The following is a 10,357-nucleotide window of genomic DNA, read 5'->3' on the forward strand; positions in this document are numbered from 1 at the left end:
AGTTTAAGTGAATAAGTCAAAGGACACATATATAGGCAGTGATGAAATAAATTTGCTAGTAGGGGCAAAAATGTAACCAAAGGCAATATAACCTAATATTTGACCCCAGCACTGCTACTGCTGCTAGTACCCAAGCATGTAGTCTAGGAGCCTGGCAATTCATCTGCCCCACCCACTGCTGTTGGAGCCCACGTATACCATCAGAGAGCCTGATGACATGCCCACCATACCCATCACCCGCATGTACCAACCAGAAGGCTGAGGACAGGCCTGACTTGACCACCACTACAACCATGGCCACTGCATATGCATGCTACCTGGAGGTCTGGGGATCAAATCACTCTGCCTACAACAGCCTTCATTCATACACACCATTGGAGGGAGACATGAAGACAGTTCTACACAGTTTGTTGGCAATACCACTGACACCCACACAAGCCATTTGGAAACTGAGGGTTGGCTCACCATTGCTAATGCCCTACTTGTTGCCCAGGGGTTTAAAGCCCCACCCACAAGCCAGGCCACCATTGTCACTGCTATCACTCAAGCAACCTGGAGACCCAGTGATTGGCCTACCTGGACTCCATACCAGTAATGCCCACATAAGCTGACTGAGGGCCCAAGGATCAGCATATCCAACCCACCACCGCCACTGCTGAGGTCCAAGAACCAGCCCATCTGGCATTCTTATCCCCAAAAAAACCTCATCATAGCCCCTACTAAGAACCACAGTATAAGTTGCTGAGGAGCTCAGATACCACTGAGGCTGATTATAAAGAAATCATATAGAAAAAGGGACGGAGGGAGGGGGGTGGGGCCTTGGTCACACTTTATGGGGGCAAGACATGATTGCAAGAGGGACTTTACCTAACAATTGCAATCAGTGTAACCTGGCTTATTGTACCCTCAATGAATCCCCAACAATAAAAAAAAAAAAAAAAGAAATCATATAAATATGGGCGGCACCTGTGGCTCAAAGGAGTAGGGCACCGGCCCTGTATACCGGAGGTGGTAGGTTCAAACCCAGCCCCAGCCGAAAACTGCAAAAAAAAAAAAAAAAAAGAAATCATAAAAATACTACACTATTAGGCCCACCCAGCATCAAAACCAAAGTCTTCTATCCAACCAAAAATATAATCTATAGAAAAAGAATCCCCTTATAAAAGTCAAACTGTAAAATTGGGAGAAGTGACTGTAACATCTGTGTTCCTAAACATAGGAACACAAGAAATGTGGAAAAGAAAACATAATACTTTCAAGGGAATACACCATTCATTAGCAATATATTCTAACAAGGAGGAAGTCTACAAAATGCCTGGAAAATAATTCAAAATAGAGATGTTTTTAAAACTCACTGAGATGCACGAGAACACAGAAGAAAACAGGTATCATGATAACAGTTCACGATCTGATGAGAAATTCAACAGAGATGTTACAAAAAAAGAAACAAATCCTAGAAGTGAAGAATTCAATAAATGTAATAAAAGATAAAATTAAGAATAGACTAGATCAAGCAGAAAAAATCCTAACCTGAAGACAAGTCTTTTAAAATAGCCCAGTTAAACAAAAGAAAAAAGAACAGCTGTGTAACATATGAAGATGCCATTTAGTGACCAAAAATGTAAATGTTGGGAGTTATAGAAGAAATGGTCAAGGCATAGAAAAATTAGAAAAATAACAGCTGAAAATATCCCAAATCTTACAAGAGATATAGACATCCAAGTATAAGAAACAAACTCCTCAAATAGAATCCAAAAATTCTCTAAGCCATATTATAGTTAAATTATCAAAAGTCAAAGATAAAGCAAATTCTAAAAGCATTAAGAGACAAGTATCAAATCCCATATAAGGGAAACCCCATTAGACTTACAATGGATTTCTCAGCAGAAAACATATAGAACAAAAGGGAATGATATATTCAAATATCCAAAAGAAAAAAAAAAAAAAACCTCAACCAAGAATGCAATAACCAGCAAAGCTATCCCTTCAAAAGGAAGGATAAATCATTCTTTGGGATGCCATTCCATTTTCTGCTCCTTTTCTCTCCCCTCCACCCATCTTCCACTCTCACTCCCTGCTCTCTGCTCTTTCCTTGTCTCTTCCCCCCTCCCCACCCCACCTCTTCTCTTTCTCTAATATAAAATAAACTTACACTTCTATATACAAAAAAGGTACAAATTCTTTCCCACACAAGTAAAAACAGAAAATTCATCATTGTTAGACCATTCCTTGCTGGACATAATGGTATGTGCCCGTAGTGCCAGCTACTCAGTAGGATGATTATTTGAGCCCAAGACTTCAAGGCTGCAGTGGAAACAAAGTGAAAGTCTGTCTCAAAGAAATAAGCAAAAGGACAATATCATCAATATGTGAAATTATAAAACTCACTGGTAGAATAGATACATGGGAAAGGAGTCAAAAGTACCACTACAGATAACTCTGAAGCATGATAAACAATAAGAAAAAAAAAGGATATATAAAAAAACCAAAAAAATAATAAGTCCTCATTAATAACAGATATAGAATGTTTGAATGGATTTTAAAAATGACTCAATTAAAATAAAAAATAAATGACTCAATTACATGCTACCTTCAAGATAGTCACTTGATTTATAGATACGCAAGCTGAAAATAAAAGGATGGAAAAAGATACCCCAGGCAACAAAAACCAAGAGTCAGCAGGAAGAACTATACTTATATCAGACAACTAAATAGTCATTAAGTCAAAAACTGTAAAGACAAAATAATTACCTAATTAAAGAAGGAATAATGCAGCAAGAGGATACAACTCTAAATTTCTGCACCCAACACTGGAATGCCCATATATATAAAGCAAATACAATTAGATTTATAGAAAGAGATAAATGCCAATACAGTAATATCTAAGAATTTCAGCACCCTGCTCTATGCACTGGACATAGCTTGATAGAAAAGTAAAAGAAACGTTGGGTTTAAATGGTACTTTAGAACGAATGGACCCAACAGTCATTTGCAGATTTTACTTAACTGCTCAAGAACACTCATTTTTCTCATCAGCATATGGAATACTCTCCAGAATAGAGAATGTTAAATCTACAAATTTTTAAAAAATCAAAATCCTGTCAAGTATCTTTTCATATTACAGCAGTAGTTCTCAACCTGTAGGTTGCAACCCACAGGAATTGTATTAAAGGGCCACGGCATTAGGAAGGTTGAGAACCACTGCATTACAGTAAAATAAAACTAAAAATAGTAAGAGGGATATTGAACTCGAGTTGGAAGAGGCGAGTCCGGTCTCAAAATGGAGGTAAAACCGCCGCCCGGTCGCCCCCAGCCGGACTCTGTCGCCGCCGCCGCCGGGGGGCAGGGAGGGCCATGATCCAAAGGAAGCAGAGCAGTTGAGAAAACTGTTTATTGGTGGTCTGAGCTTTGAAACTACAGATGATAGTTTAAGAGAACATTCTGAGAAATGGGGCACACTCACAGATTGTGTGGTAATGAGAGATCCCCAAACAAAACGTCCCAGGGGCTTTGGTTTAGTGACTTACTCTTGTGTGGAAGAGGTGGATGCAGCAAGGTGTGCTCCACCACACAAGGTTGATGGGCGTGTTGTGGAACCAAAGAGAGCTGTTTCTAGAGAGGATTCTGTAAAGCCTGGGGCCCATCTCACAGTGAAGAAAATTTTTGTTGGTGGTATTAAAAAAGATACAGAAGAATATAATTTGAGAGACTACTTTGAAAAGTATGGCAAGGGCGGCGCCTGTGGCTCAGTTGGTAGGGCGCCAGCCTCATATACCGAGGGTGGCGGGTTCAAACCCGGCCCCGCCGAACTGCAACCAAAAAATAGCCGGGCGTTGTGGCGGGCGCCTGTGGTCCCAGCTACTTGGGAGGCTGAGGCAGGAGAATCGCTTAAGCCCAGGAATTGGAGGTTGCTGTGAGCTGTGTGAGGCCATGGCACTCTACCGAGGGCCATAAAGTGAGACTCTGTCTCTACAAAAAAAAAAAAAAGAAAAGTATGGCAAGATTGAAACCATAGAAGTTATGGAAGACAGGCAGAGTGGAAAAAAGAGAGGATTTGCTTTTGTAACTTTTGATGATCATGATACTGTCGATAAAATTGTTGTTCAGAAATACCACACTATTAATGGGCATAATTGTGAAGTGAGAAAGGCCCTTTCTAAACAAGAGATGCAGTCCGCTGGATCACAAACAGGTCGTGGAGGTGGATCTGGCAACTTTATGGGTCGGGGAGGAAACTTTGGAGGTGGTGGAGGTAATTTTGGCCGTGGTGGAAACTTTGGTGGAAGAGGAGGATATGGTGGTGGAGGTGGTGGCAGCAGAGGTAGTTATGGAGGAGGTGATGGTGGATACATTGGATTTGGAGGGTGACTGTGGGGACTGTGGGAACTGTGGCAGTGGTCCTGGTTACAGTAGAAGGCGCTATGGTGGTGGTGGACCAGGATATGGAAACCAAGGTGGCGGATATGGTGGTGGAGGAGGATACGATGGTTACAGTGAAGGAGGAAATTTTGGAGGTGCTAACTATGGTGGTGGTGGGAACTATAATGATTTTGAAAATTATAGTGGACAACAGCAATCAAATTATGGATCCATGAAAGGGGGCAGTTTTGGTGGAAGAAGCTCGGGCAGTCCATATGGTGGTGGTTATGGATCTGGTGGTGGAAGTGGTGGATATGGTAGCAGAAGGTTTTAAAAACAACATAAAAGGGCTACAGTTCTTAGCAGGAGAGAGAGCGAGGAGTTGTCAGGAAAGCTGCAGGTTACTTTGAGACAGTCGTCCCAAATGCATTAGAGGAACTGTAAAAATCTACCACAGAAGAAACGATGATCCATAGTCAGAAAAGTTACTGCAGCTTAAACAGGAAACCCTTCTTGTTCAGGACTGTCATAGCCACAGTTTGCAAAAAGTGCAGCTATTGATTAATGCAATGTAGTGTCAATTAGATGTACATTCCTGAGGTCTTTTATCTGTTGTAGCTTTGTCTTTTTCTCTTTCTTTTCATTACATCAGGTATATTGCCCTGTAAATTGTGGTAGTGGTACCAGGAATAAAAAATTAAGGAATTTTTAACTTTTCAAAATAAATAAATAAATATAAATAAAAATAAAAATAGTAAGAGGAACTTTGGAAACAGTACCAATACATGGCATGCTCCTAAACAACCACTAGGTAAACAACAAAATTAAATTGTTTTTGTTTGTTTTGTTTTTTGGGTTTTTTGCTTTTGTTTTTCAGAGTCTCACTCTGTCACCCCAGGTAAAGTGCCATGGCACTATTATAGCTCACAGAAACCTCAAAGTCTCGGGCTCAAGTGATCCTGTTGCCTCGGCATCTCCAGTAGCCGGGCCTAATGGCATTCACCACCATGCCCAGCTAATTTTTCTAGTTTTAGTAGAGATGGTGTCTCACTCTTGCTCAGGCTGGTCTCAAACTCCTGAGCTCAAGCAATCCATCCAATTCAGCCTCCTAGAGTGCTAGAATTACAGGTGTGAGCCACCATGCCCAGCTCAAAAAATTTCTTAAAACAGATGAAAATGAAAAACAATAACACACCAAAACCTATGTGACATAGTTAGGGAGATCAAGATGGCCAATGAGATAGATGCTGGTAGTGTGTCTTTTCCCCACAGAGAGGAATCAAAAGAGTAACTCAACACTGACATTTCAAACAGATCAAGGAGAGGACACTAGGCTTCACCATAGAAGTGATGGGAACCACCAAAAGTAAGTAACGATAGGGTTTAAAGAAGCTTGCCTGGCCAGGGAACTGGCTGAGAGTTGGGAGAAGCTCCTGGATGCAGAGAGAAACCCCAGGGACTTCACACTGCAAAACAGTTGTCTACAGTTATGGCTATTGGAGAACCTCCTGACACATACAGGCCTCAGGTCTAACGTAGGTATCTGCCTAGAGATTGTACAGAGGCATTACACCAGGAAGGGAACGCACATGGAATCCCCACAGACATCTAACCCTCAAAGCACTTCAGAGGGTACCTTGTTTCTTTTTCCTCAATATAACAAAGGGAAAATTTAAGAACAAAGAGAAAGTTTAGAGCACTTCCAAAGAGTTGGAAATGAGTCAGAGGTGAAAGACAGACACAAAGGCAGTGCCGGATATCCCTTTTCTCTTTGTTTAGAATTGGTTGCAGCTCCTTCATTGGCCTCTCTGCACCTCCAGCCATTATTACCCTTTTCTATTGGTCATTGATTTTTTTTCTATTGGTCATTGATTACCTAGGTTACCTCAAACTCACATTCTTTTCCCTTTTTTGGCAAATACTGCTGAGTGGTGAATGTTCCTCTGGTCCCTCCAGACTTCCTTGTTCAACAGGCCAGGCTTTCCTTCCAACTCTCTTGAAGCCCCTCTTAGTGCCCCTTCTCATTTCCCCCCTGAGGAGATACGGTCCTGAAATCTTCAAGGGGAAAATGGACGATGACCGCTCTTGGCTACTTCCTGTTGTCAAAGAGGGGCATTGGCCTACCTATCAGGGACCTCAGGTTCCCTACTCTAAAGGGGTTTCAGGGAGTGGGAAGTTTCTGGCCACTTGGTCAACAGATTCCATCAGTATTTGCTAGAATCACTGCAGTACCATTTTAATATGGACCGTTACAGCCTGGAAGATACAAACTCAACAAGGTTGAGCAGGCAGGGTCAAAACATCAAAAAAAAAAAAAAAAAAAGATCATAATTGTAGGCCAAATGAAAGGAGATAGAAAGGTTCCTTTAAATTGGGTTTTCCCAATGCATGTGCATTTAATAGAGCCTGTTTCAAGGTTTGGAAGGTTTTTTCTTGTTCCTAACCCATGTTAGCTCCTCCATCTCTTCCCCCTTTAAAATCTCATACAGAGGCTTAGCCAGTTCTCCATATCAGGGAATGCATATTCAATAGTACCCTGTCATTCCCAAGAACTCCCTGATTTGTTTTCTTTTAGAGGGGCCAGAGAGGAACTTGTCTTGACTCTGATGTGAGAGCCTCCTCTCACCCAGGGAAAAAACAAAGCCCACAGTAAGTGACTTCAGGTTTGCATAATTTAGCCTTTTACTTAAATACTTCCTTCTTAAGGAAATTTACTATCTGTCTACTGAAGATTTATAGAAAATGTTACTGACTAGTAAGTCATCTACATACTGAATAAGAGCACTTGAAGGAGCCAAGTTCAGCTCTGAGAAGGTGTGTTTAGCATTCTCCAAAATTCCAGGACTATCTCAGAATCCCTGGGGGAGTACAGTCCACATTGAGTGGAATGCCCAGGGGCAGGGTCTTTCGATTCAAAGGCAAAAAGTGGCTGAGACTCCAGGTGTGAAGGAAGAGTAAAGAAGGCATCTTTCGAATCTAAAGCTGAGTAATAATGGGCTTCAGCAGGAATCAGATATTAGCATGTAAGACTTGGGGACCACTGGATGCAAAGGCACCACTTATTGTCCTTAGACCAATCTCCATTTCCCATTTGACTTTTGTGCAGCCAGAATGGGGGAGTTATAAGGAAAAAGAACACTCCACTAGCATTCTAGTATTCTTTTGTGGTATAAACAGAGCTTGACCCCTAATACTCTGGAGGGAGAGCTGACACTGTGCCCTCTTGGGGTATCCCATCCAAGGCCTGACACAGATTTTCACAGGTTTCACATTTCTTGCCCTGGAGGTACCCCATCTGCCCACACTTCAGGATTTGCATCTACTATCTTAGGTGGCACATCATTTACACTCTGATTCTCTGCCTTCATTCATAACAAAATCCTTTGCAAAGAAGGTTAATACAGTTCCTAACTTAAATAAGAAATCTCTTCCCAGCAAGGGTGCTAGTAATTGAGGAATAATCAAAAATTGGCAAATTAAAAGTCCTTCCCAACTATAACTCAAAAGAGAAGTTAAATATCTGTGAATGTGTAGCCCATCGATGCCAACAACTGAGCAAGAAGAGGGGGACAGGTAACTGCCAAACGCTTTCAAAACTGACAATGTTCCCATGTCCAATAAGCATTTGACAAGCTTACAGGTGACATCTACTGTGAACCACAGTTCCTCGTTTTGCTTTAGTAGCAGAAGCTGTTGAAGAGCCTGGACCCCATAAATCCAAAGGTAGGTATTCATTCACCATCTCCTTGGCTGCTGCTTGCAACAATTAAATACCGTGTCCTAGGGCACCACAGTGGAAGCAGGTGGGATGGGGCAACACCCTACCTCCTCTGCCATCCATGTTAGGCCCTTTCTCTGGTGATGCTCTTGCCTCAGATAGCTCAGTTTGTCACAGTTGAAACATGTCTAGCCAGACTTCACACCGCTACCAAAGGACAGTCGTCTCCCATGCTTGCCTTGTACTGGACCATGGGGATTGGCTGTAATAACAGCTCCTAATTAACCTTTTGGCTTTCTTTACTTGCTTCCTCCAGGTCGCAGTTGTTGAACGCTGAGGTGGCCTAGTTCAGTAGCTTGTTTGAGTCACTTTGGGGTACCAGTGCCTTACACTGGAGTTTCCTGCAGCAATCAGGGGCTGATTGATAAAATGTTTTTTGTTAATTTTTTTTTTTTTTTTTTTTTTTTTTTGAGACAGTCTCAAGCTGTTGCCCTAGGTAGAGTACCATGGCACCACAGCTCACAGCAACCTCCAACTCTTGAGCTTAAGGGATTCTTTTGCCTCAGCCTCCCCAGTAGCTGGGACTACAGGCGCCCATCACAACTCGTGGCTGTTTTCTGTTGTTGTTGTTGCAGTTGTCATTGTTATTTCAGCTGGCCCAGGCCAGGTTTGAACCCACCAGCCTTGTTGTATGTGTCCTGTGTCCTACCCATCGAGCTATAAGAGCCGCCAATAAAGTGGTTTTAAGTACAATTCTCTGTCTGCTTAATCAGGGTCCAAGTTGGTATGCTTTTGGATAGCTTCTACTAGTTTTGTTTTGTTCTTTTTGTTTTTAGACAGTCTCACTTTGTCACTCTTGGTAGAGTGCTGGGGCATCGTAGTTCACAGCAACCTAAAATTCTTGGGCTCCAGTGATCCTCTTGCCTCAGCCTCCTGAGTAGCTGGGACTACAGATGCCTGCCACAGTGCCAACCCATTTTTAGAGACAGGGTCTCACCCTTGCTCACCTTGGTCTCGAACTTCTAAGTTCAGGCAATTCACTCACCTTGGCCTCCCAGAGTGCTATGATTATAAGCGTGAACCACCACGCCTGGCCAGCTTCCACTACTCTTCCCCTATAGGAGGCTGGATTTTCACCCTTATATCAGAGTCAGCTCAGCTAACTTGGAAAAGTTTATCAACTTTATGTACCTACCTTATGCTTTCTGTAAGGCAGTTCTGCATGTTAATCCCTGGCTACTCTGCCACCTTCCCTGCTTGCCCAGGTTTATAGTTATACCCAGGGCCTTGGGTAGGAACCCCATTCGCCCCATCAGCCAAATTCTAGTTAGTATGTTTAGTAGTATCTGCCCTGTGTCATGCAGATATTATACACCATTTTTCATTTACGGTACAAGATAATAAAATCATTACATTCTTCCAAGTTAAAACCAAAATGTTAGCCAAATGCTGAAATTCCTCTATAAATTTCCCGGGATCCACTGAAAAATTCCCTACTTTCTCTGTACAAGTTTCTAGGTCTGCCATGCTGAAGGGAGCATGCACCTTTATAACCTGCTCTGTATTATGGGAGGTGACTTCATGTGGACAAAGACAACTGGGGTAGAAACCCAAAAGTGAGGTCTCAGGGGGTGTGGAAAGTGAGGCTGTGGTCTCTCCTAAACTATAAAGCTGGCAGGGGGTCCTTTATTTTTAGTCCCTCTGATAGAGTCTAATGTAGGAACACTGCCCAAATAGAGTGAACCCACCTAAATGGATCAACCCTCACCCTATCAATGGATGTCCTACCCTGGAAAGATGGATAGGCCAACCCCCTACCCTTCTCCATGGATGTCTCAGCTAAGAAAGATGAATGGGCCAATCCCCCCACCTTTCCATCCTTTGAAACCCCCATCCACCATTACCCATGGGTTGACTTCTTTCTTGAACTCAGCTCACCCCACTGGGGTGGAATAATGGCCACTGTTGGAAATATCAGGAACAGTAGCAGACTCTTCAGTCACCCTACAATCCCAACTTAATTCTTTAGTTGCAGTGGTACTCCAAAATCACCAAACCTTTAGTTACAGCAGAAAAAAGGGGTGCATGTATTTTATTGGGAGAAGAATGTTGCTTCTTTGTTAACCAGTCAGGAATAATCATGAGCAAAGTAAAAGAACTCTGAACAGTTCAAACAGAAACAAACAGATCCTGAATCATCTAATGCTGGTCCTTAGATTCACGGCCTCCTTGGTTATTGTCTATAATAGGGCCACTAATTATGATGTTTCTCATTCTCAG

General features: G+C 42.4%; 1 pseudogene across 1 annotated transcript; it reads left to right on the top strand.

Annotated features, from left to right (window-relative positions):
* The first annotated feature begins 3,280 nt into the window (after positions 1 to 3,280).
* LOC128568903 (heterogeneous nuclear ribonucleoprotein A3-like) lies at positions 3,281 to 5,079 on the top strand (annotated as a pseudogene). Its single transcript, XR_008375245.1, has 3 exons — positions 3,281 to 3,721; position 3,780; positions 3,994 to 5,079. The product of XR_008375245.1 is annotated as a heterogeneous nuclear ribonucleoprotein A3-like (transcript).
* Positions 5,080 to 10,357: the final 5,278 nt, after the last annotated feature.

The sequence above is a fragment of the Nycticebus coucang genome, chromosome 17, assembly GCF_027406575.1.
Source record: "Nycticebus coucang isolate mNycCou1 chromosome 17, mNycCou1.pri, whole genome shotgun sequence".
NCBI classification, from domain to species: Eukaryota; Metazoa; Chordata; class Mammalia; order Primates; family Lorisidae; genus Nycticebus; species Nycticebus coucang.